This window comes from Phyllostomus discolor, chromosome 2, assembly GCF_004126475.2.
Source record: "Phyllostomus discolor isolate MPI-MPIP mPhyDis1 chromosome 2, mPhyDis1.pri.v3, whole genome shotgun sequence".
NCBI lineage: Eukaryota > Metazoa > Chordata > Mammalia > Chiroptera > Phyllostomidae > Phyllostomus > Phyllostomus discolor.
In genome coordinates, this window is record NC_040904.2 from 64,214,955 (window position 1) to 64,239,635 (window position 24,681).

Consider the following 24,681-nt stretch of genomic DNA (forward strand, 5'->3'; position numbering starts at 1 on the left):
TTTAACTAATATGAAAGAAGTTTAATTTTCCAAAAGTGAGATAAATGCTGAATTCACTGGAGCAGTGGTCTTTCTTTGAGAGGTCTTGGTGTGTATCTTATTATTTAGGTGGCAGCGTCCATTATGTCCAGGGGTAAAAAGGCCCTTTCCTCTTTCACTAAACCTATTATCATTACTTGCACAACAACCTGTTATTCAATGCCTCTTAGGTTCCATAAAGCTTTTATATACAAATATGATTTGGTGCACGCTTTGATATTTCAAAATTTTATTTTTGTTAACTAAAATATGATAACTGTATTACATATCCTATTAGTATTGCCATAGATCAGCCTGTTGACTTCTAAAATTGATAAATGCCTGTTTCTAATGCCTATGATTTACTACATCTTATTGTCATTAATTGATATGTCAAAATATGTAAGTATGTCATTGTTTTGATGTATTTTTATGGATAATCTTCAACAATTATTATTTCTATTTTCTATTGAAGAATGATATAACATATGTATATTTACTCTTGCCTGCTATTAACAGTGTTATCACATAAAAGAAAAAAAGTATTTTCTAACTTGTGCTGAAGTAGGCATAGTAAATTATCATAGTTCTCATTTAAAGTCTATCATAGTTCTAGACTTCTGAATTGCTTCCTAGCTAAAAAGAACTTCTAGTCAATCTAATCTTGTTCAAACGTATGAAAATATAGTTTCTCTGTACATCAGTCAGAGTTCTTAGAGAAAACATATTCGTGTAACTCTAGTCACTTTGTTTTCTAAATCATTTGTCAGTTTTGACTTAGTTCAACTGTATTAACTAAGATAAACATTTTTTAAATTTTTTCTTATTGTTGTTCAATTGCAGTTGTCCTCATTTTCCCCCATTGCCCTCCTCTGCCCTGCCTTCCCACATTCAATCCTCCCCCTAGCCCCCACCCCACTGTCCTTGTCCATGGGTCTTTTACGTACATGTTCCTTGACTTGACCCTTCCCCTTCTTTCTCCCATTATTCTCCTTCCCTCTCCTCTCTAGTAACTATCAGTTTGTTCTCTAGTCCATGTCTCTTGTTCTATTTTGCTCACTTATTTTGTTTTGTTGATGAAGTTCCACTTATAGGTGAGATCATATGGTGAGTTTTTCACTTCCTGGATTATTTCACTTAGCATAATACTCTTTAGTTCCATCTATGCTGTCAAGAAGGGTAGGAGTTTCTTCTTTCTTCCTGCTGTGTAGTATTCTCTTGTCTAAATGTATCATGGTTTTTTGATCCACTCATTTACTGTGGGCACTTAGGCTGTTTCCAGCGCTTGGCTATTGTAAATAGTGCTGCTATGAACTTTGGGGTGCAGAGGTTCTTTTGAATTGGTGTTTCAGGATTCTTAGTGTATAATCCCAATAGTGGAATCCTTGGGTCAAAAGGCAATTCCATTTTTAGTTTTTTGAGGAAATTCTGTACTTTTTCCACAGTGGCTGCCCCAGTCTGCATTCCCACCAACAGTGCACTAGGGTTCCCTTTTCTCCACACCCTCTCCAACACTTGTTGTTTGTTGATATGTTAATGATGGCCATTCTGACTGGTATGAAGTGTTACCTCATTGTAGTTTTAATTTGCATCTTTTTAGTTCAACAGAAACAAACGAAATTGTCAGTGTAGGGAAGTACTGGAATGGTTTTCTTTTAGATAGCTTAGTTATGAATTTTGTCCCTTAGAACTGTGTAAAAAATATTGTGTTAATTCTTCCATAGAAAGCACGTTAGTAACATTTAAAACTCTAGCCCTGACCAGTGTGGCTCAGTTGGTGGGTGTCATTCTGCAAAGCAAAAAGTTGAGGTTCTGTTCCAGTCAGGGCACATGCCTGTGTTGCTGGTCACATTCAGGAGGCAACTGATCAATGTTCTCTATCATATTGATATTTCTCTCCCTCTTGTTCTCCCTTCCTTCCTCTCTCTAATAAATAAATAAATAAATATTTAAAAAAGAAAATGGTAAAAGCAAAATATAGAATTTTATGCTCATTTCCTCTATTGTCTACTCTTCATCATATTTATCTACCTTCTCTTTCTTATAGTCTATTTTTAAAAGTATCTTGATGAGCAATTAAATTTCCTAATGTTTTGGTTCTAATATTATTTAGTTTTAAAAAGTAAACATATAAAATAAGATCACCAAACAATTCCCTCAAGCCAAATAAATATGTGCTATTTGCAGTGTGCAAAGAATCCACATATTTTTGGACTCAAAATGTACTGTACCAAAATCATATATTTTCAAGTAACTTAAAATTTGTAATAGTTCAAACAGAGGTCAGGGCATTGCAAGTTGGTGCCATAAACACATATTTCTATTATATTTACAACCATAAAATAATTATGTGTTATTTATTTTTTAACATTTATAACATGTTTATAACAAAATACTACATACATTTTTTAGTGATTATTGGGTAAAATCTATCTAATGAGGACCAATTTCATGTTCTTATAATAATTTTTTTAAATAGCTCTGAGAACAGTAGTAGGAACCTTCAAAAAAACAAACCCACTTTTCTTTGAATTCATAAGTGACAAAGCTAAATTCTTCAGTGTTTGTAATATTAAGCTCAGAATAGCTAAAATAACTTCCAATATGTGTGATTATGTCATATAGCACTTAAGAAAAGTGTTCATGTTTCTATTTAAGAAGACACTTTCATTTACTCGAGTTTGTTTACCTCATGTTATTTTATTTTCTGATTTGGAATAAGTCATTTTTAAGTAATTTCATTTTGGCAGTGCCAATCCTCCTAACATTTTTTTTACGTATTCCTCCACTTTGTCAAAACTTCATCTCTTGCTTACTTGACCTTTTGCTCTTAGGAGCAAGGAGAATCTTACATTTAGCTTCTTGGACAGTTTGACTTGCCTTCTCGTCCATCATAACCACAAAGGGGAGGCTTCACCACTGTTTGGAATCACATACCTGACCTGACCCAGAAACTTGGGGCTTTAATTGCCATGTCACTGCCAATTTGGTGTATTTAGACACTAATGAACTGTCTCCTCTATCTCTAGCAGATAGAAAGCTCTGTCCTTAACCTTCCCCCTATGTACAAACTTCTTATGCCCCACTGTTAACATTGTGTATACTGTCAATTTCTGAGGGCAAGACATAAACATTTCTACTTAGAGAATGATGTTATACCTTTTAATATTAAGTCTATCTTTAACTAGAAAGAATTAAACTACTATATCTGCCTACTAAACTGAACAAATGATCTTTTCAGTCATAATGCTGCCTCAAACTTTGAGTTTCCTTTTAATTTTATTACTTGAGTTTAGAATTTTAGAACTTTTTTGTATATTGGAGTTTTGAGGATATATTAACTAAATTTTGCATTGCATGTAACAAATATGCAAATATTCACAAGACAAATAATAAAATGAGAGATTTTTATGTTTGAAATAAATTCTTTAGGTGAACATATTTGATATAAATGTTTTTTCATATATTAAAATGTATACACTTTTACCTTCAATTCTTAAATCTTAGCATAAGTTCTATTTTGTTGATGAATTTAGTAATTAGAATTTTATCAAGTCCATGAATTAAAATTATATTGTTAAAATTATGGTTTTATATAATTTAGTTGATATAATTTTCTTATTCTGGTAATATTGTTGATTGGGAATTATTTATGTCTCCATTAGACAGAACTGTTTACGTCTAAATTTTTCTGGGACTTGAGCCCAGTGATTTTGATGACAAATACTTGAGAACATTCGGGAAAATTTTTAAACTTTTAGGGAATTTCTGGGTACTTTCAAAATACGATTTATAAGCTTGAAATTTTGAAATATACAGAAATCAAACCTTGACCTCTGTTGTCATAAATTTCTGTACCATTAATGATTGAGGCAAGGGATGCTGAACTACACTTAGGATTTTGTCCACAGTGTGGACAGCTGTCACTACTCTGTGTGACGAATGAGCATTTTATCCCTGAGGCCTTGTAGATCTTTTGGTTATAGATGGGTCTAAAAATATGGTGGACTATGTGTCCAAAATGAGTGCCTAGTTTGCATATGGTATATAAACAATATGCAAAGTTGTTGTCATTTTAATTTCATATTTATAATAGATCTATCAGTAGTTGGAATAGGATTAAAATTTAGATACACATTAAAAATGCTAATTATATTCTTCTGTAAATGCATAACATCAAAAAACAGCTGCTTTCACAAAAAGTGCTGGCTTTAACTTACATTAAAGAGAGTTTCAGCAGTTTTGTAAAACTTTGGAACATCCCAGTGCATTTTTTAATGATTTTTATGAGTCTTGGAAATTCTGTTCATGAAAATATCTAAGACATAGGAGACTCATCTCCTTAAAAAAAAAGACAGAGGGTATGAGACTCACATCAATACTGAGCATGCAGAAAAATCAGTCCATGCTCCAAGTGCAGATGTCCATTTAGAGTGCGGACACAGTAGACCAACCTACATGACTTGAGTCTGAACAGACAAATTCCAGGGGAATGAAAGTACCAGTTAGAGCTAGAAAACCTGAAGTTCAAATTGATCTTGTCAATGTGTATCATTCCTTTTTTTGCATGGATTTCCTAGTTACCTGGTTAAACTAAAAGTTCTGCAAGAACAGAGTAGCCTCTCATTTTTCTTTTTAATTTTTAAGAGTTGGATTTGAAATACTGAGTCTATATGTTGAGCAAATTAGAGAATAATTAACACGGAATCTTTCACTTCAATTAATGTCCAATGAAAATATCCACTGTTGACACCAACCATATTGTCATACATTTCATCTACTGTTCATTAAACAATGGATAATATATAACATAAACTGCTCATAAATGACTCATTATAAAATGTTCACTACAGTTTTTATCCCTTTGTAGTTCTTTTATCTGGGTTTCTGAAATGTTTTCACATCAGCACACTCCTGATGGTGAGAAGACTACTTTATCACAAAAGGGTCTGAATAGAAATGTGTGCATTGTCCCTCAAAAAAGGCATGAGAGCTCATTCATTTCCCCCATGGAACTAACTATAGCAAGTATTACATATCACAAGATCTTTTAGGGTACTTTATTATCTAATTTAAATTACTATATTCATGGAGAGAATATGGGATAAAACACTGCTATAAAATAAACATATTATGAAAATTACATGTATGTCTTATTTATATAAAAGATATATTTTTAAAGTACTAGTTTATCATTTGAACTGCCTTCATACTTTTAGTTAACCTTTAGCACAATTAAATCACATAAGGCATCCCAAATAAGAAGACAAATAAACAATGCCAACAGGTATAATTCAATAAATTCATTTAAAAATAAATACTAAGTTATAATTATAAAGCACCTACATCTAAAAAGATGTGTAGAATTTATAGTGGAAACTTTAATATGTATAAAGAATTTATAGTGGAAACTTTAATACACATAAAGCATAATTCATTATATAAATACATCAGTTGCTATGTTCTCAGAAAACATTATGAGATAAAAAACAGCTTACATGCTAAGATCCTGTATTGAATGATTTTGTGATGTTTACTAATGTACATGAACAATTTCCAGTTTAAGTTTGGATGAAATATATATAAACATATTCAACAGATACCTCCCCTAAATTTAGTTCTAGGAGGAATTTTACTTAATCTTAATCACTTTAGTGATTTTCTTACATTTGAAAACAGCAAGTTTTATTCCAACTGTATGTATAGTGGTGTGAAGAATCATTAATTTAAATTCTCTGTGTATTTAGGGTCATTTTAAGTTCCTTGATAATATAAATATTTCTTAGATATACATGCTCTGCTATACACAGTTTGGAAAGGAAAGGAGTTTTTCTAGCTGGCATTTAATTATATTCCATGCCAGGAACAGTGGATATTTAAGAACAGAGCCCTGTCTTCCATGTGTTTGATGGGAGAAAAGAATGAATCATGTGTCAACCCTAAGATGTGGAAGAAGGGTAATTGGACACCCATTTAATGTTTCCAAAATCACTAATGACAAATGCTAGGTGTATGCAACCATTCCTCTGCTTTATGCAAAAGGAAAATCTCTTTTTTATAGCCAGTCTTTTTTAAAAGATTTTATTTATTTATTTTTAGAGAGAAGGAAGGGAGAGAGAAAGAGAGGGAGAGAAATATCAGTGTGCAGTTGCCCCTCACATGTCCCCTTCTAGGGACCTGGCCTGGAATATAGGCCTGTTCCCTGGCTGGGAATTGAACCAGTGACCCTTTAGTTTACAGGCCGGCACTCAGTCCACTGAGCCATACCATCCAGGGCAGGGGTGGAGAACTTTTGACAGAGCTCATGATCTGATATATAAAAGCCTGTTCACAATTTATTTCTCAGTTGTTATTATTTTCTTAAAGCACGATGCTTGAAGAAAGCCAAATCTAATCTAATTCTTGAGCCAAAAACATTCAAGCTCACCCCTCTCCCATGTGGCTCAGGTGGTTGAAATGTCGTCCTATAACTAAAAGGCTGTGGATTCAATTCCTGATCAAGGCATATATATACCCAGGCTACAGGTTCCATCCCCAGGGTGGTCACATACTGGAGGCAATCAATTGATATTTCTCTCTCATATCAATGTTCTTCTCTCTCCCTTTGTGTCTCCCTTTCTCTCTAAAAGCAATGAAAAAATGTCCTCGGGGGAGGATAAAAAAAATAAAATAAAGCATTTGAGCTCACATATGTGGAGATGATTATTGAGTAAATGAAGAAAATATCATAGTACAATAATATAACTAATGTAAAATGTATTTATATTTAAACACCTCCTGCTTAGGATTTAAAAATTAAATTATTTCTTAGACATATACCTTACTTCACTAGCATTTGATGATACACTAACATTTTAAGTTATGCTTTTTAAACTATTCAATTTATTTCATAACTATTTTCTTTCCATAGAAAGGATGATCCTCTAAATTCTAAGGGTATGACCTTGACATCTACATAGATTTATTCAACAAGGGCAGGTACTAATTTTTACTAACCAAACTTTTATTGAACACCTCTGGAGGGCGAGACATTGTTCAAGGTGAACTACATAGAAAAGCCACCACAGGAGAATGTGGTCAAGCTCACATTCTCCTCCTTTCACTAGAGTGTGGTCAATTTTACATCTTTCTACTTCATAGTCATACCAATTATTATTTAGAATTAGATCAATATTAAATATTAATTATTGTACTTATTACTATGTATTTTTTACCCATTAGTATATATTTTTGAAGCATAAAGGAAGGTTTATTCCTCTGGAGCTATATTCATGGCTGATTTTATGACCCTCTTCGTAGAAATGGACCCTTTCCCAAAGTTTGTCTAAGTTGACTTTAAGCTTAGGTGAGATGGAGAAGATCCTTTTGTCATATTCACTGGAAAGTGTGTCACTTTAGGTGGTATCATAATGTGACAATGTGAGTAATAAAGAAGTTAGCCAAATCATTAAAATTATTGTCAATATGAACAAAACCTGGATTGTCACACTTTCTCAAAACTCTGGAAGATGTTTTCTTTTGTAGCCCTTGACAAGAATTAGAAACAATGAACTTAATATTGGTGGTTTTAAAACTCCAGTAGGGAAAGTGACCTGCAGGTTAAGGCTGGAATTTGGGACCAGTGCTGCCAGCCTATATGTAAAAACAAAACAACACGTTACAAGAGAAGCTGTTGTTGATTATTATGAAATAAACATTCCTGTGGTTCATTTGAAGGCAAATCTGTAGTAGTCAGCAGAGGATACATGTGACCACATCTGAGGCATGGAAATTCCCAGTTCCTGTGCAATGAGAAACTAGTGCCCCGGCGACACAGATGAAGAAAAGATGGTGTCAGGCTCTTTCCTCTCCATCTGGCATTTTATAGCAGCTCTGCCCACAGTTACTCTTAAAGGAAAATAGAAGGAAGAAAAATATTTTCATAGTCTTGAGTTGTTTAGGCTGAATGCTGTAAGCCAAATTATTGCTTAAGAATAAATTAAATCCTGAATGAAAAAGTCCAAACAAATAAGATACACTCGAGGGAAACCTCTTACTGTAATGAGATCCTGAGTTAATCTGACTTGCCCAGGAGCAACAAGCTAATGATACCAGTCCCCAGCATGAGGGTCGATATGTATTTTGTCTTTGTTACTCAGTAGTAATTTGCAACACTCCCAGTATTCTCTCTACTTTCCCTAATTTATTTTTATTGATAAACATATCCCCAAATAAAATATTATATATTTAACTTTTTGTTTTTGTTTGTATTCTTTCTCTGGCATTGGAATATAAGCTTTACAAGGGCAAGGATTTGGAAATGTTGTGTTTCATTTTATTTTATTTTTGTTTGTTTGCTTTTATATGTGTTCTTATGTATTTGTTACACTTAGAACATCTCATTTTTTACTGCACTCAGACTTAGAGGTAGAAGCTCTCAAAGAGGACAGCCCACATCTCTTGGTAATCTGTTCCTGGCGTTTTTTCTTTGGACTCCTTCCTTCTCTTAGCCAAAAGTTCAACATATTCTGTGGCTTCTTTCTTATTTTTCTTAGTACTTTGTTTCTTCGGAGCAATGCACCGATGTTTGTGTTGCAGGACATGTGAAGTAACAAGACGCTGAATCTTGGGTGCTTTGGTCCTGGGTTTCTTGCCTTCTCTGTTTAGGTGCTTTCTCACAACATACTGGTAGACATCTTCTTCTTTAGAGAGATTGAAAAGATTGCAGATTCTGCTAGCTCTTTTGGACTCCAGGCAACTAAGTACAGTAGTATCAGTGAGGCCAGGAATATCTTTTTTACAATGACCAAGTTGAGAACAGTGAGGCTGGCATCCACAGTGGAACCCCTAACAGATTGTGCTTTCTCTCTCTCGTCCTCCTCAGCCCATAACAGGAATGCCCCTTGCTTAGCAGCAGGTGGACATGACCATGGATCAGGGCACCCTGCTTCATGAGAAAACCTTGTTTATTGTTCCTATCACTGATCTGAACCACATAACACTTCCAGTCTCCTCCCAGAGCATCAGCAGCAACTTCTGTGGCCATACACTTCTCATAAAAAGTATCAAGTTTGTGTTGAACAATCTACTTCAGCAAATTTCTGGCAGCCAGTGTTTGGGAAAGAAATGTTTGACTTCATCATGAAGCCACCAACTGCCTCCAAGGTGCCATGAAGAACAGCTGTTCCATTTTAAATCCATGGCTTATAGTAAGAACTCAACATATATCTGTTAAAGTAATAACAAATGAATTATCTTTATTTAAATTTAATACAGGGATATGAGAGCTTATAGACAATGTACAATGCAACAAATATTTATTCCAGATGCATGCTAGATAATAAAAGACACTTTTAAGTCCTAAAAAAGTTTTGTTAATTATCCTTTTTTCCCCCCAGGTACTTGAGAAATATGACTCTTTTCTTTTAAGACACTGTTTAATACAGTCTAATAAATGTTCACATATGTAATTTACATATATGCATACATTTGATCACATGTAAGTTTCTAGTACAGATTATTTTCCCTTTTGCCTATTTGGTTCCACCCTGAACTTTTTCTTCCTCTTTTCCCCTCCCTCTCAGCACACATACTTAAACACCATAAAATTTATCTTTCTCCTCCAAAACACATGGTGATTTCTGTAGAAATGAATTATGTACCTTTTATTATATTTTAAGTTTTTTAAGGGTTAACTTACAAATGACATTGCTGAAAAAAAACTTATTGTATCCTTAAAGATGTATGCATAATTATGCTAGGATAAAGATATGATCAAAAAATGGAAATTTTTTTAGAAAAATTTCTTCTCATACAGAGACTACAGAAAAATGTATGAGCTATGGAAAAAGTTATTCTTCAAATTTGTTTCAATGAATTTTTTCCTACTGTTATTGCTAAATGTAACAATTACATGTACAGGCAACCTGGAAAAACCTATTAACCAAGATATAATTGAGATATACTTCCTTCTAATAATCTTTAAGACTTAAAATCTAGATAAAGAATGATTTATAAAAGATTTTTTCTCCCAATTATAGTACCAATCTCTTCATCTCCTTAGTCATCAAGCCTGCCAATTCCACACTTTTCTCACTGCCTCCACCTGCTGGCAAGAGAGATTGACAATTCCTCATCCCTTAGCTCATAGGGTCTAGGATTCAAGAACTGGCTCCTGTAGTCCATTTAGTCTAAGAACGCGTCTTAGTTGTTCTTGAATTTTTTTTATTTTATTTTAATCATTGTTCAAGTACAGTTTTCTCCCTTTTACTCCCATTCCAGCCCACTGTTCTTGAATTTTTGATCTGCCTGTTCTTTTACTTGGATTTTTCCCATGAGTGTAAGCCTTCAAGGACAGCAAAAACCTCATGTTTTGTACTCCCAGAACATATTGTTGCTCAGTGTGACTTTGTGACTGAATTTGCTTCTTGCCTTTCTGCTGCCACCAACTGCTAATTCTACTTCATATTTCTCTTGCCCATGACTAACTGTGGTAGAGGTGCCCTTTAAGCTCTTTAGTTTTTCTCCTTAGTGCAAACTTTCTTAAGACTTTGGAAATGTAGCCTCTGTAATGAAAAAATATTTCTTTAGAAAACATGCAAGCTACCTCCAAAGTTTTCTTATATTTTTTTAGAGAAAGAAATACTAAATTTCAGAGCTTTACTTAGTTTCATGTTATCCTGGACAATAATTCACAAAAATCTGGGTAAGATAAATGGAGTGGGAATGTATTGGGGAGATCAATGGTTCAGCCACACTGTGTAGAGGACACCAGAGAACAGCACCATGATTTTTCTCTTTGTTCTTTAGTTGCTCTGCCACAGGCCCTACACACTGGAAAAAGAAGGCATTATTGTCAGGATACATTGAGGGTAATGAGAAAAGAAAGGACAAGGCAGCTGTGTATTGGGGCACATGAAAGAGAGGGCATAGAAAAACACCAGTTAAGACTAAGTAGTGTTAGGGACAGTTTTCATCTTCTGACTCTTGAAAATATAACATGAATTTTTAACATATTCACATTTTCTCAAGGGCCAGAATATGTGAAAATAATAGGATCAATTCCCACCAGTCCATGTGATAAAATTCTACCTTAGTTTAAGAGTGCAGAAAGACTGTAACCAGTCTAGAAGAGGGGCCATGACCCAAACCCATATTTCCAGACTCCTGCTGAGGACTACCTAATTAAAAATCAGATATCCATCTTACTTTTCACCAGGATACTACCATTACTGGAAAATATAATTCACTTGTAAAAACTCAAAATAAACCTTGAGGATTTTACCCTGGCTGATGTGGCTCAGTGGATTGAGCACTGGACTGTCAAGCAAAGGGTCACTGGTTCAATTCTCAGGCAGGGTACATGCCTGGGTTGCAGGCCAGGTCCCCAGGAGGGGGCATGTGAAAGGCAAACACATGCCTTTCAAGAGAGGGATGTTTCTCTCCCTCTCTTTCTCTCTCCCTTCCTCTCTCTCTAAAAATAAATAGATAAAATGTTTTTTAAAAACCTTAAGGATTCTTTATATTAAACATAAATTGCTATAAATGTTCTACACATTTCTTGTTTAAATTTTTCAATAAGCATTCATTTATGAGCTCAGAAAAGCCAAAATGTTGCCCTTAGATTCCCACTAAAATATCTGTCAGTGTCAATGCAGTAAATTCTGGTACCCACATCCCCCAAAATTTAGACCCTAGAGTTAACTAAAATTTTAATATCTTAATAGCTTTATTTTTCTCATTAAGTCATAGTTTTGAAGACAACTATAAAGAAAGATGGATAACTATCAGTAAAAACTAGCAATTATGTTCTTCTCCATAGCTTGCATTTGTTAGAGCAGTCAGACAGAAAATGAACTGCTTTTCCTAAACTCATCATGAATATGTGATGAGATTATATGAGATTTAAAAAACATGCATAATGGTGTCCTGTTTATTATTGTAGTTCACAGATGAGTATAAAGAGTTGTTATAAAATCTACTAGAAATTTTCATGTCAAAAACTAGCATAATGCATTTTTGTCTTGTAAGACTCTTCTTATGGGGGATAAAATCAATAATGAAAATAAACAGTTACCTTTAAAATATATTTGCATAAAAGTATATCATTTGAGCTCTAGTCAGGTGGCTCAGTTGGTAGGAGCATCATCCCATACACCAAAAGGTCACAAGGGTTCTCTTCAGGTTAGGGCACAGACCTAGGCTGTGGGTTGGATCCGTGGTCACTGCCCGTACAGGAGGCAATCAATTGATGTTTCTCTTTCACATTAATACCTCTCTCTCTCTCCTCCTTTACTCTCTCTCTAAAATCAATGAAAATATATAACCTTGGATAAGAATTTAAAAATTATATTGTTTGATTTAAATATTTATATATGTTTTATAATCATATGTAAGATAGACTATATGACCTACATATAATTCAATGCAATATTTGTAAGATTTGGGCATATCTAATACATTTCACTAAAAAAACTTTATTAAAAATAATGTTAATGCAACAGACATTTCAAAAGAACCTCTTGATTATTAGATTTTAGCTGCATAGATACACTACATCTTGCTGACAATTCATTAACTTTAATTGATAATAATTATGATTATTATGTGTTTTTTAAAACCTGGAATATATATGTTTATGTATATATACATATATGCCAATTTATCTCACAGCAACAATATGTGATAGGTTCTGTCATTGTCACCTTGTATCTAGATCATGAAATATGGAACAGGAAAGTTAAGTAATTTGCTCAGAGTGCAGAGCGTAAATGGCCTTGTTGGAATTACTGACTTGGCAGTCTGAACTCCAGAATCTATTTTCTCAACCATGTTGCTAACAACCTCTGATAATATTATTATTTAAATATTCATCCCTTTTCCTCACTATGCTACGGATTTGACTGTACCTACCTTCATTTCTATACAGATATCTCCCAGTTTGACTGCAAGTGTATTGAATGATTCATTTTGAATTTTTAAGTCTATTTAGTTAAAAACCCATTAGACCAGAGTAATTTAGTTATTATAAAAAATAGTAGCATTTAAGTTAATTTCATGCCTTTCTAACATGAAGATGATAGAGTTTCCTTCAGTAAAGCAAGTACTTTAGATCTTTATTGTTAATAAAGTTAGATTTCTCAATTATTTTACTTCTTTCAGCTTTTGTCCTTCTCTTTTTCAGTCTCTCACTTTGTAGCCAATAACAGATAAATACAACCAAGTCATTGAGTGCAAGAGATGTGGCTTTCCATCATAGGTAAACAATACAGCCAAAATTAAAACTTTTGACTTCTCAAAGATTCATTTAACAATTTAATAATACTGAGTGCCCACTATGCGCTGAGCACCCTGCTAGATACTGATAATTGCCACCATAATAAACAGTCTAATGGAGAACAGAGTCATTAATTAAACTGTTAAGGAAAATGACCCTCACAGATATTGGTACATGACCTTTTTAACTTAATACCATGTTTCAAATAAGTCAAAAGTCATAGATAAATTGTCAATCCTAATTTTAAAAAAATACGTCTCTAATTTCTTTTTGTAACATTCATTTTTCTGTCCTTTGGACAAAGTTTTGTGGGTATGAATTAGCATTGAAAATTTAATTTGTATCTACTGCTTGGCAACCCAAACATTTTGGTACTGTTCCAACTTTAATTCCTGAATAAAATGCTAAAAGGTGGTTCACCTCCAAAGAACATTCTCAGCTTAGACCCAGATAGATCAGTCATTAGTGTGACACCATCTTCTAGGAGAAAAACTAGGTGATCAGTGTGACTAAATGTCACAGTGGAATGATTCTCAAATCCACAGCCTTGCCAAGTTTGTCAACACAGCCTCACACTGTCTTTTTTTCTTGTGGCACTTACACTCAAACAGTGCATTAAGCAATTCTCTTAAATTATTTTTTATGAGTAGCTGCTACTCAAGAGGCACAGAGAAAGCACTGTTAGAGGTGAAAGGTTAATTTTAGAAAAAGAGATCAATCACATATATGTGTGAAAAGTATAATTAAAGTTTCTCCTTAAAAGTTTTACTTATTCTACTCTTCCTGTTTCATATATACTTGTTTATGAGGAACCTGTTTGCTAGGAAAGATGAAGGGAATTATACCTTCCAGCAGAATAGTCAATGTTCCAATAAAGAATTTGGTACATTATGTCGTGATGATTGATTTTGATAAAGGTAAAATAACTTTAATAATCTTCAAAATGTTAATTAAGCTGATTCCTTAAATTACCAGAATCTAATCAATCTTTAAAATTTTCTTCTTGTTTATTTTTTTAAAATTTTGACAATAAATATTTTGAGCATTGACCTATGGAGCCCTATCTAAGCACATAGAAATTAATCCAACAAGGTTTCATATATATGTGACAATAATATGCTTGCACAATGGAAATGAGTTTACAAAGCTCAACAGAATGTGATCTTAGTTGAATTTGGCCTCATTGCAATGCCCTTCTCTATTCTAACTCTTAGTTGATCATTTTTTAAACTGACATTTTAATTTAACATGTTTCAGAATCCTTTTAGTTCTTGGATTTTGTTGTTAAAATTATAGCCTCATAAATCTAGATTATTAAACTGAAAATTTAAGACAATTTTACCTTATGTAAAACTTTCATTCAGTCTTTGTAGAGATAAGAAGTAAAGATTCCAGAAGAAAAAATATATATACTTTTACATTTTCCTCTTATTATCATACAATTTACTCGGAAGTTCTGGACTTGAAATCAGGGAGAAAGGGCATCCTAGATTTTCTTCTCAAGAGCTCTGTAAACTTAAGCAAGGTTCTTGTCCAACTTCTATTATGTTTCTGAAGACCTAAAGTCATCATGCAGTCAAGTTTATGGAACACTAATGTAACTGAAATGCAGGCCTGGCAGCCTGCCACTATGAAAGCCAACACTTGAGGGGCAGGTGCTGATGTAAAGGGAAGTGATTTATTTTCCAGTGCAGCAACCTGGAAGATGAGGGACTCACATCTCAAAGCCCATCTCCCCATCTCATTGGAGGGATGGGGGAACAGAACAAAAAAAATAAAGTGAGGTAGTTGAAAGGTTCTTTACGTGCAGATGAGCACAGTTCATTCCAACGCAAGTGATCATCCAGGATGTGCAACATCCTGCTTCAGTTATGCTGACTCCACATCATCCTGGCTCCACTGTTGACAGTCGGCAAATTTTCTGGAGCTGGGGTACCTAAAGGTAGGAGTCTGTATCTTTTGGAGTTAGTTCCTAGGATTCTTACACAAACATGCTGTTTATCTGTAAGCTACATATTAGTCAGAATCAGCATTTAAAGAAATGATGTTAAAAGAACAATGGGGTGATTATTGTTCCCTGTTATAATTTTACACTGTTACACTGGTATGAAACTAAGACTTAACGATCACTACTAGTAGTAAAATATATGTAAGCGTAGGTCAAAGTATTTATAAGCTTTCTTCATCTTATATATTCACTGGTCTCATCACAGAAACGTTATGTCATTGTCCTATTCAAGGTGTTTTAATAATCTAGTTGGAACAATGTTCTAAAAGTCTGTGACATTTATTAACTCATTAGCTGCTACAGAAACCATTAAATGTAAAGAAACAAATAAAGTGTCAGTAATCCATATATGAGCCTGTTGAACATTAGCAAACATGAGTCTATTAAATTATCTATTCTTTATACACTTATGAAATGATGAAAAAACAGAAGTTTTTGTTTGAATCAAGGCTAGGAGCTTTAGAAATCATATATTGTACATTGCAACAATAGACATTATTTAAAGTTTAAAATGAATATATATCATAGACAATTGATAATTAAAACATTTTCCATGGCATTTTCTATAAAGAAAGGAGAAGTGTAGTATACTTATTTCAAGAAGAGATACTTGGATGTTCTGGCCAGGATGGAGGTGTAGGTAGAGACACTTCACTTCCTTACACAACCAAAAGAAGGATAATGACCAATTTTAAAACAATAAATAGCTAGAACTTCCAGAATAGCAAACTGCATCGAACTCTGACAACCAAGGAGTTAAAGAAACATTCATCCAGAATGGTGGGAGGGGCAGAGATGGGCAGCTGGGCAGAGAGGATTCATAGCAAGGCAGTGAACCATGAAGGCAAGGAGGGGCTGGCTCACTGGGAAACAAATGACTCAAAAGCTCTAGCAGAAAAATACTGTAGAGGTTGCTAAGGCAGGAGAAACTCCCAGTTTCACAGAAGAGTTCCTTGCAAAGTGGGACTAGAGCAGAGCTAGCAAGCAGCATTGTTTGCTCTGTGATTGCTCCCCCACAGACAGTGCCACAAAGCACTCTAGAGGCTTGCCCCAAACTGGTAAATACCTAAGGCCAACAGGTGTGACAAGACAAAGGAACCTATTGGACAACTTTAAGCACTCCAACCTCCAAATCATAGGGCTGCCAGAGGAGAAGAGAAAGACTAAGAAATTGAAAACTTATTTGCAAATACAAATAAAGGAAAACTTCCCCAATCTGGTGAGAGAAATATAATTCCAGGAAGTTCAGGAAGGCCAGAGAGTCCCAAGGAAATTGGACCCAAGGAGGAACTCAATAAGGCACATCATAATTACATTACCCAAGATTAAAGATAAGGAGATAATCTTAAAAGCAACAAGAAGAAAGGAGAGAGTTACCTACAAAGGAGTGCCCATAAGACTATCAGCTGATTTCTCAAAAGAAATTTTACAGGCAAGAGGGGCTGGAGAGAAATATTTGAAGTCATGAAAGGCAAGGACCTACATCCAAGATTACTCTATCCAGCAAAGCTATCATTTAAAATAGAAGGGCAGATAAAATGATTCCCAGATAAGGTAAAGTTAAAGGAGTTCATCATCACCAAGCCATTATTATATGAAACGTTAAAGGGACTTATGTAAGAAATAGAAGAAGATCAAAAACTATGGATAATAAAGTGACAACAAACTCACAATTGTCAACAACTGAACCTAAAAAAAAAAAAAACCTAAAAGTAAGAAAACAATAAGAACAGGAACAGAATCACACAATTGAAGATCACATGGAGGGTTATCAATGGGGAAGGAGAAGAGGAGAATGGGTGGGGGACACATAATTGGTAGGTACAAAATAGACACAGGGCGATTAAGAATAGTATAGGAAATGGAGAAGCCAAAGAACTCACATGAATGACCCATGGACAAGAATTAAGGGGGGAGGGTGATGCTAGAGGGTGAGGGATGCAGGGCAGAGGAGGAATAAAGGGGAGAAAAAACTGGGACAACTGTAATAGCACAATCAATAAAATATACTTGAAAAAGGAGATACTTGGGTAATCAGTTTTATTTCCTCTTTTTCATTGTTTTCTAAGAAAAATCCCATAAAATCACCTCCTAAATGATCCCACAAAAAATATATGGTTTTAATAGTGTGTGTTTTCTTGGGCATTCGGAAAGGTTCTATAATGTACCATCTGCACTTCTGAGATAAACAAGTGGAAGAAATTAGTTTAGCAACTAAACATTAATTTATTTTAAGAAACAAAAAGATGTAGTGCTTGTTGGTCATTTCATTTTCTGGATCCAAAATACAGTTGTGGCACTCAACAGGGTTCTTTCTGAGGAAATGAAAATGACTGTCAACAGGTAGTATAATGTCTATGACCACATGGAAACTTCTCTTTTATATCATTATAATGTGTTTTGAGTCTTTGTGAAATTCATTGGCACATTGTATTTACAAGGAGAACTGAAAACCTTATCTTGAATATATATGTATATATTTGCTCCCTTTAAATCATGGGGAAAATATGCCAGTGAATGTCAAATTTAGACCAAAAAACACCAAAAAATTAAAGTTGAATCTCTTCAAGGAATAAGAAACTGGTGAGAAAAGAGTCAGGCAAACCTAATGATGATTCAGTGGTGAAAATTCAAGGCTACAAGAAGCAGTTAGGTGAAGAAATCTGTGGTTTTAAGGGTTACTTTTTATATTTAATTTGTAAAATAAAACTTTACATTGAGTTGCACCCAGCTACGCAACTCAGTGAAGTGTGTCAGCAGTGCCTGCCACCATAGATGCCATTGATGTGCTTTAGCTAAAGTTGCAGTTCTCCCAGACACTAAATATGTGCTATTACTTTTTCCACATTTAAAAGTTTTTTCATTCTCAAATTCCATTCATGAATATTTAAATAGAAAATATTTTGACCAACAATATATACAATATGCATATACAATATGCATATCTATGAGTTTTTTCAAAAAGACAATGAAGAACCCAATGCCATTCTAATTAATTCTTAAAAGGATTTCACAAGCAGAGATAAAATGTCATACAAATTTTCAAATTATTAAACCAAAAGCCAGTGCTGAAAGCCTGAAATATAAAGTGTAAAGATGGTGAGTCTAAAGTATAAGGTTCAATTTTTTTATGTCATGAGCTTTGTGACTTGACCAATTTACTTCTCTGTACTTCTTCTCTGTGATGGGCAGTACCTGAATCAGATGCTCTCTCAAATCCCTTCAATTATTAGAAAACTCCTATCCCCAAATCATGACAGAGTTTTTAGTTCCAGTGCCATAGTAAGGCTTATATTTAGGCCTAAGATATACACAGAAGCAAAGTTATGTATTTATTTCCTTTCTGAAATAATCTTCTCTTTTGTGCAGTTTTTTGAAGAAAAATCACTGAGGCAACCGAACATAAATTGGCAAAGAATATTTATCAAGGAACATAAGTTGTTTAGAAGTCTAAAATTTTATTTGATAGATAGCATAATTAACAAACCTGCCTACTCTATCAGTGCATGATAATCAGTACTAAGTTAACTTCTTAAATGTTCTTATAATTCTCAATCAATAACAGCTAATTGCTCTATTTCCCAATTAATAGTTATCTAATTAATGACCCAAATAAAACTTCAACAATAAATACTAGTGAAAATTATATTAAAAATAACCTTGTAATTCTTTCAAAACTAGATAATTTATAGATAAAATTTTTGTTTGGCTCATCTAAAGTTAATTGGGCATTCAACCTTAAGCAAAAAAAGCCTTTTAAAGAAAAAAGTGTTTCTTTTTTTAAGAATTAGGAGAAAGAGACTATTATGATGAATTGCTATTTTCACTCTTCACTCTAGGACTTCTCAGTTGAAAGAGAGAAATACAATGATAGAATCCAGAATGCAGTCAGCTAAGATTACATTCTTTGTACAGAGGGAGTTGAACAAAAACAGGTCCTGTCTGTCCAAAGGACACACAGATAACTTCTGAGTAGCTCAAATGTAAACAGGAAAGAAATTTGATAGAAAACCTTGGTGGTGGTCCAGAGCAGGTTTAATTACTGCTGCTCCATGTGCAGAATTTTGAATTAATAGGATGGGAGTACAAAGGGAAAGTGAAGCATGATGAGCCTCCAACTTTATAATCTGAAACCTTGACCCTCTTTCAAAATGGGCCTCTCCTCATGAAACTGCCTGAGTTGATGTATGAATGAACATTTTATGTGGTGGGAGAGGTCTTAAAGAGCTATTTCTCTGGTCATTTTACCTGTGTTGAAGAGCATCATTATGGGCTCTGTCAGGGTCTCCCTGCTCATAAAAGCATGTAGGCATTCTAAGGGCACAGCTTCCAATTACTCACAGGTGCTAATTTAAGTAAAAAATATATTAAGTTCTATTATTTAGCATCAGTTAAAGATATGTTTCTACCTGCATTTTGTATATTTTATGTATGAATATTTCTTAAAACATTTCTGTGTATTATTAGTACTATCATAAAGTCAAGAAATCTGTTATTGAAGATTTTAAAATAATTTTTATTTTTAGATATAGTTAAACTCTATAATAAGATTTTTTAAGACATTAAATCTGGTGAATACATACATATATCCATGCATTATTTACATTTAAAAGGTTTATTTTATTCTGCCCAGAAACACTACAGCAAATATTTCAAATCAGCCAGTCACTTACTGGACCTTTACAACCTCTAGCTGGTGAATCATTCCCCTTAAGATTAGTAAATACAAAACAGATGGAAATTCAATTAGGTTCCTGATGTAATTTTATGAATTAAAGTACCTTAAAAATGAGAACTTTTTCCAAATCATTTTGTGCTGGGAGTGGATAACAATTACTCTTAAATAGTATTTTCATAGGACTCACTGAATATACTTAGCTGCACAAAACATGCCACAAAGGTTAAACTCACTACAAACATCCGAAGGTTAGCTGTGTAAAGCCAGCATTACACAGGCTTGCCTGCTAAGTGCCTCCTGAATTTACCATCAAGAGTAAAACCCTCCCAGGTTTACTAAACCTTTGGAATTAAAATGCAAAGATAGGACATAATCAGAACTTCCCTGCTTAAGTATATATATAGTAGCAGAGAAAGAGGAAAACTGCCTCTGTTTAATATATTAACATTTATTAGCACATTATCTCCTTTTTAATATCATGAATAGCTGTTACTTATATCTATTATGCATCATGAATTCTCACTTTCCTGAAGAATCACAAGAGTAATAATTGTGTAATCTTGATGCCAAGGAAATTTGTGACATTTCTCAGTAGTTAATGTTTTGTACTTAATTTTTGGTTAAAATGATATCTTCCAGAGTTTCTTGGCTGAGGACATTAATCAGGACACATGTATACAACCGTGGAGTATTTTTGCTACATTTCAATAAATAAACTGATATTACATTGACTACATCGAGTTCAAGGAAAAATAATGTGGCATGCAGTTAAATAAGCTTTCTCAATTTAGTTATAAAAAAAGGTAATAGGTACACGTGTTGGAAAAAAGAGAAAGCAAAAAGTAAGAATTTCAACAGATGAAAAGCAAGAGAGTTTTCTGAGAAGAGAGGAAGGTGGGAACTTCTCATGGATGAGAAAGTGTTCTTGTATCCATTGGGCTTTCCCACTGCCAAACAGATAAAAGAAAAACCTGTTCCCTCTAAACTTCGATACAACTTTTCAGAGAAACCTTCCCTTCCCTCTTTTAAAACACCAATTTGTACAATAGTTCTACTATTGTGGCGTTTTATTCTTTCATAATATTCACCATAGTTTGCGACTTCATTTGTATTTATTTATTGTTGGTCTAAGCTACTAGGTTGTAAGATCCATGACAGCAGGGACGATACCTGCTTTACTCACCACTTTATCACCAGTGCTCAGCCATGTCTAGTAAATATTTATAAGTATGTGTGTTAAATATATGAATGATGAACCCAGAACATGAAATGACCAGCCATAGTACTGTTATGGGCAAGCACACTGAGAATGAAGAGAATAGCCCTGGCTGGTATGGTTCAGTGGCTTGAATGCAGGCCTGCTAACCAAAAGGTTGCCAGTTCTATTCCTGGTCAGGACACATGCCTGGGTTGTGGGCTGGGTCCCCATCGGGGACATGTGAGAGTTAACCACACATTGATGTTTCTCTCTCTTTCTCTCCCTCCCTTCCCCCTCTCTAAATATAAATAAATAAAATATATTTTTAAAAAAAAGAATGAAGAGAATAACTCTGGTGAGGCAGCTCTGTGACTTCCTTGTCCTTTCCTGCTTACAGCAAGGATACTGTCTCAGTCACTGTGGACTTTTACAACAGTACCGCAGACTGGGCAGCTTAAACAACAAACATTCGTTTTTCACAGTTCTGGAGGATGGAAAGTCCAAGATCAAGGTGTCAGTTAGCCTGTGTCTGGAAAGGGTTCTCTTCCTGGTTTGTGGACAGCTATCTTCTCATATCCTCAGACAGCTGAGAACAAAGGGAGGAAGCAAACTCCCTCGTGTCTTCATATAAGGGCATTCATACCGTTCACAAGAGCTGTGCCCTCACGTTCTCATTACCACCCAATACCCCTTGATACTATCACATTGAGGGTTAGGATTTTAACAATGAGTTTTGGAGAACACAAAACATTCAGTGAAGAACAGGTATGAACAAGGTTGTAAAATATAAACTGTTGCTTAGTAGTTCTTTAGAATAAAGACTGGGTTGCTTTAATAGACTCATCTTTTACTTTCCTTTTTGATGTGAATCATGCAGATACTTTCACTTGAATGAGACATGTTTTCCCAGCAATCTTTACTTTGGTGAACAAAATCTCATCAAAGCAAATAAAATTATTAGAAAATGGAAATAAAAGAGACTTTATAGACAGATGCATTTTTGTACTTTAAAGTGTACTTTAAGTACACTTTTGTGAGCTTGAGTTTACTTAAAAATATATATGCAAGGTAGTAGCCAGAATGATTTTTATATAGACATTTGAAATTAAATTAAAAGAACAAATGATCTAACACTATAACATTATTTCTAAAGGTTGTTAAAAAAAGAAGATCAATCTACAGGAATTATCTTAAGTTAATATAGGAGTATGAGAACAAGAGGTCTTGGCTTTCTCACTGTTGTTTTGAGCCACTATACACAACTTTTTTCAATTAATATAGGTTTATAATAACAAAATTCTAATCCATTGAGGAATAAATAGAATCTGGCTTAATTTTCTAGTTAATGGTTTCAGGTCATCCTCTCCCAAAGACAACCTATTGACTAGAAAAGCAGATAGGAGTTAGTTTGAAAAGGGGCCTTTAAATATTAGTGGCTCTTCAAGGCAGGCGTCGGTAGTGATGACTGACACGCTAAGGCTGGGCTCCAAGGACTAGGTGGTGTCTGTGCCCAGAGGGAAAAGCTCCGTAACTTGGCATCAGTGCCACACTGTTTCTGCTTCATTTTTATGTCTTAGGCATGGTAATTGAGAATGCCATTAAAGTAAAGAATGAAGTCTGGGAGTCTGTTGCTTATTATGCACAGGAATCATCAATGTATGCTTTTCCAGCAGTTGTGATTTCTCTGCTGTTGAGAATTATAGACTTTTCCAAGGAAATTCTTTCCTTGAGAGGATAACAGAAATTGCAGTACCTCAGGCAACACTTAACATGGATAAAAAAATGAGTTCTTTACTGACAAGAAAAATGATTGATAAGTGTCTGCTGAGAAAACTGTGAAAACATTAGGAAACCCAAGAAAACTATTCAGTGGAATCAGCTATATGTAAATGAATACCAACATTTTCATATTTCCTTTTCCTGTTTCATACATTAAGAAGCCCCAGGTGGTGCTGAAAGACAGTGCAGTTTGCTTTAGGATTCTGTAACAACTTATGTTTTTTCTTATTCACCAGCTGTGTCAAATGTGAAGGATGATGGCTGGTAGGACCTTCTCACTGAGGAAAAAAAATAAGAATTATTTTTAAAATGTGCTCAGGACAGTCATGTAAGTGGATAATGTCTGGTGAGATACAAAGCTATGGTTTAGATTTTAAACCCAGTGTTTCACTCTAAAAAAAGAAATCAGGTTCCTTATGTCTCTAGAAAATATTAGCAGGTGTAGAGAAAGTTATACAATCAAGGAGCACACAAATACTGGAAAAAGGCAGACAGATACCACGACAAGGAAACAGTGCTATATTATGTTTTCTAAATATTAAGATGAATGGAAATAAAAATGTCCTACTTACCTGTTTATTTTAATTTAGAAAATTGGGCAAAAAAGAGTGATCAGTGATGGTTCCATAATTTGTAGAACCCAGTGCAAAATGAGAATGTGGGAAAAAAGTACAGAGGTACAAAGATGTGAAACAATTTTTTAAAAATCTTAACCCAAGGAGAGGCTTATTGATTTGACACAGAGAGAGAAGCATTGTTGTGAGACAGAAACATCCATTGATTGGCTGCCTCTCCTACATGACCCCCAACTCCCTGCAACAATCCCTGGCACCAGAGATCCAACAGCAACCTAGGTATGTGCCCTGACCAGGAATCAAACCTACAACCCTTTGGTATAGGGACAAGGCTGGAGCCAATTGTGGCACCCAGACAGGGCTGAAACAATTTCTTTTAAAATATTTTATTACACATAACTAACAATTTACAAATTGTAGAAAATGATATTTTGGTTTTATATCTCTATATGATATAATAAGCCTTTGTTGATATATCTTGATTGATCATAAGATTTTTCTGGCTCATATTTTTATGAATTTAAGTCATCAAAGTTTATACTTTTAAGTATATTTTCAATTAACACTATTGAAAGTGACATCAGTTACTCTAAGCAAATATTTGATATCAAATAATTTGTGATAATATTTACTTTAAAATTATTATAGTCATGATACAATTGCTAAGAATATTTTATAGACTGACAATATTGGGGTAGGTTTCTGATAAATTATTTCAAAGTGTCAGTTTCAGTACATATGGAGCTTTTGATTTTTATAGGAGAATTTTTCTGAAAAGATTTATCTTTATACAAATTGAATTCACATTAGTTGGAATTTAATTTTAAATGTAAATTTATATAATGAATTTTTATGTTTCATCTGACATTTCCTGTAACTTGTAGAGGTCATAGAAGAAACCAAAAATGACTTCATGATTTGTACATAATTCAAAGCACTTATTTATACATTTTACCACTATATCTTTAATTGCAAGTAAAAAAACTGCCCTGGCTGGTGTAGCTCAGTGGATTGAGGATGGGCCTCTAAACCAAAGAGTTGCTGGTTCAACTCCCAGTCAGGGCACATGCCTGGATTTCAGGCCAGGTTCCCAATAGGGGATGTGCAAGAGGCAACAACACATTGATGTTTCTCTCCCTTTCTCCTTCCTTTCCCCTCCCTCTAAAAATA

The 24,681-nt window shown here is 34.2% G+C and overlaps 1 protein-coding gene and 1 pseudogene across 16 annotated transcripts in view; one reads left to right on the plus strand and one right to left on the minus strand.

Annotated features, from left to right (window-relative positions):
• ROBO2 (roundabout guidance receptor 2) overlaps positions 1–24,681 on the plus strand; it is a 1,287,372-nt gene that overhangs the window by 571,275 nt on the left and 691,416 nt on the right. The window lies entirely within an intron of this gene.
• LOC114491129 lies at positions 8,301–9,137 on the minus strand (annotated as a pseudogene).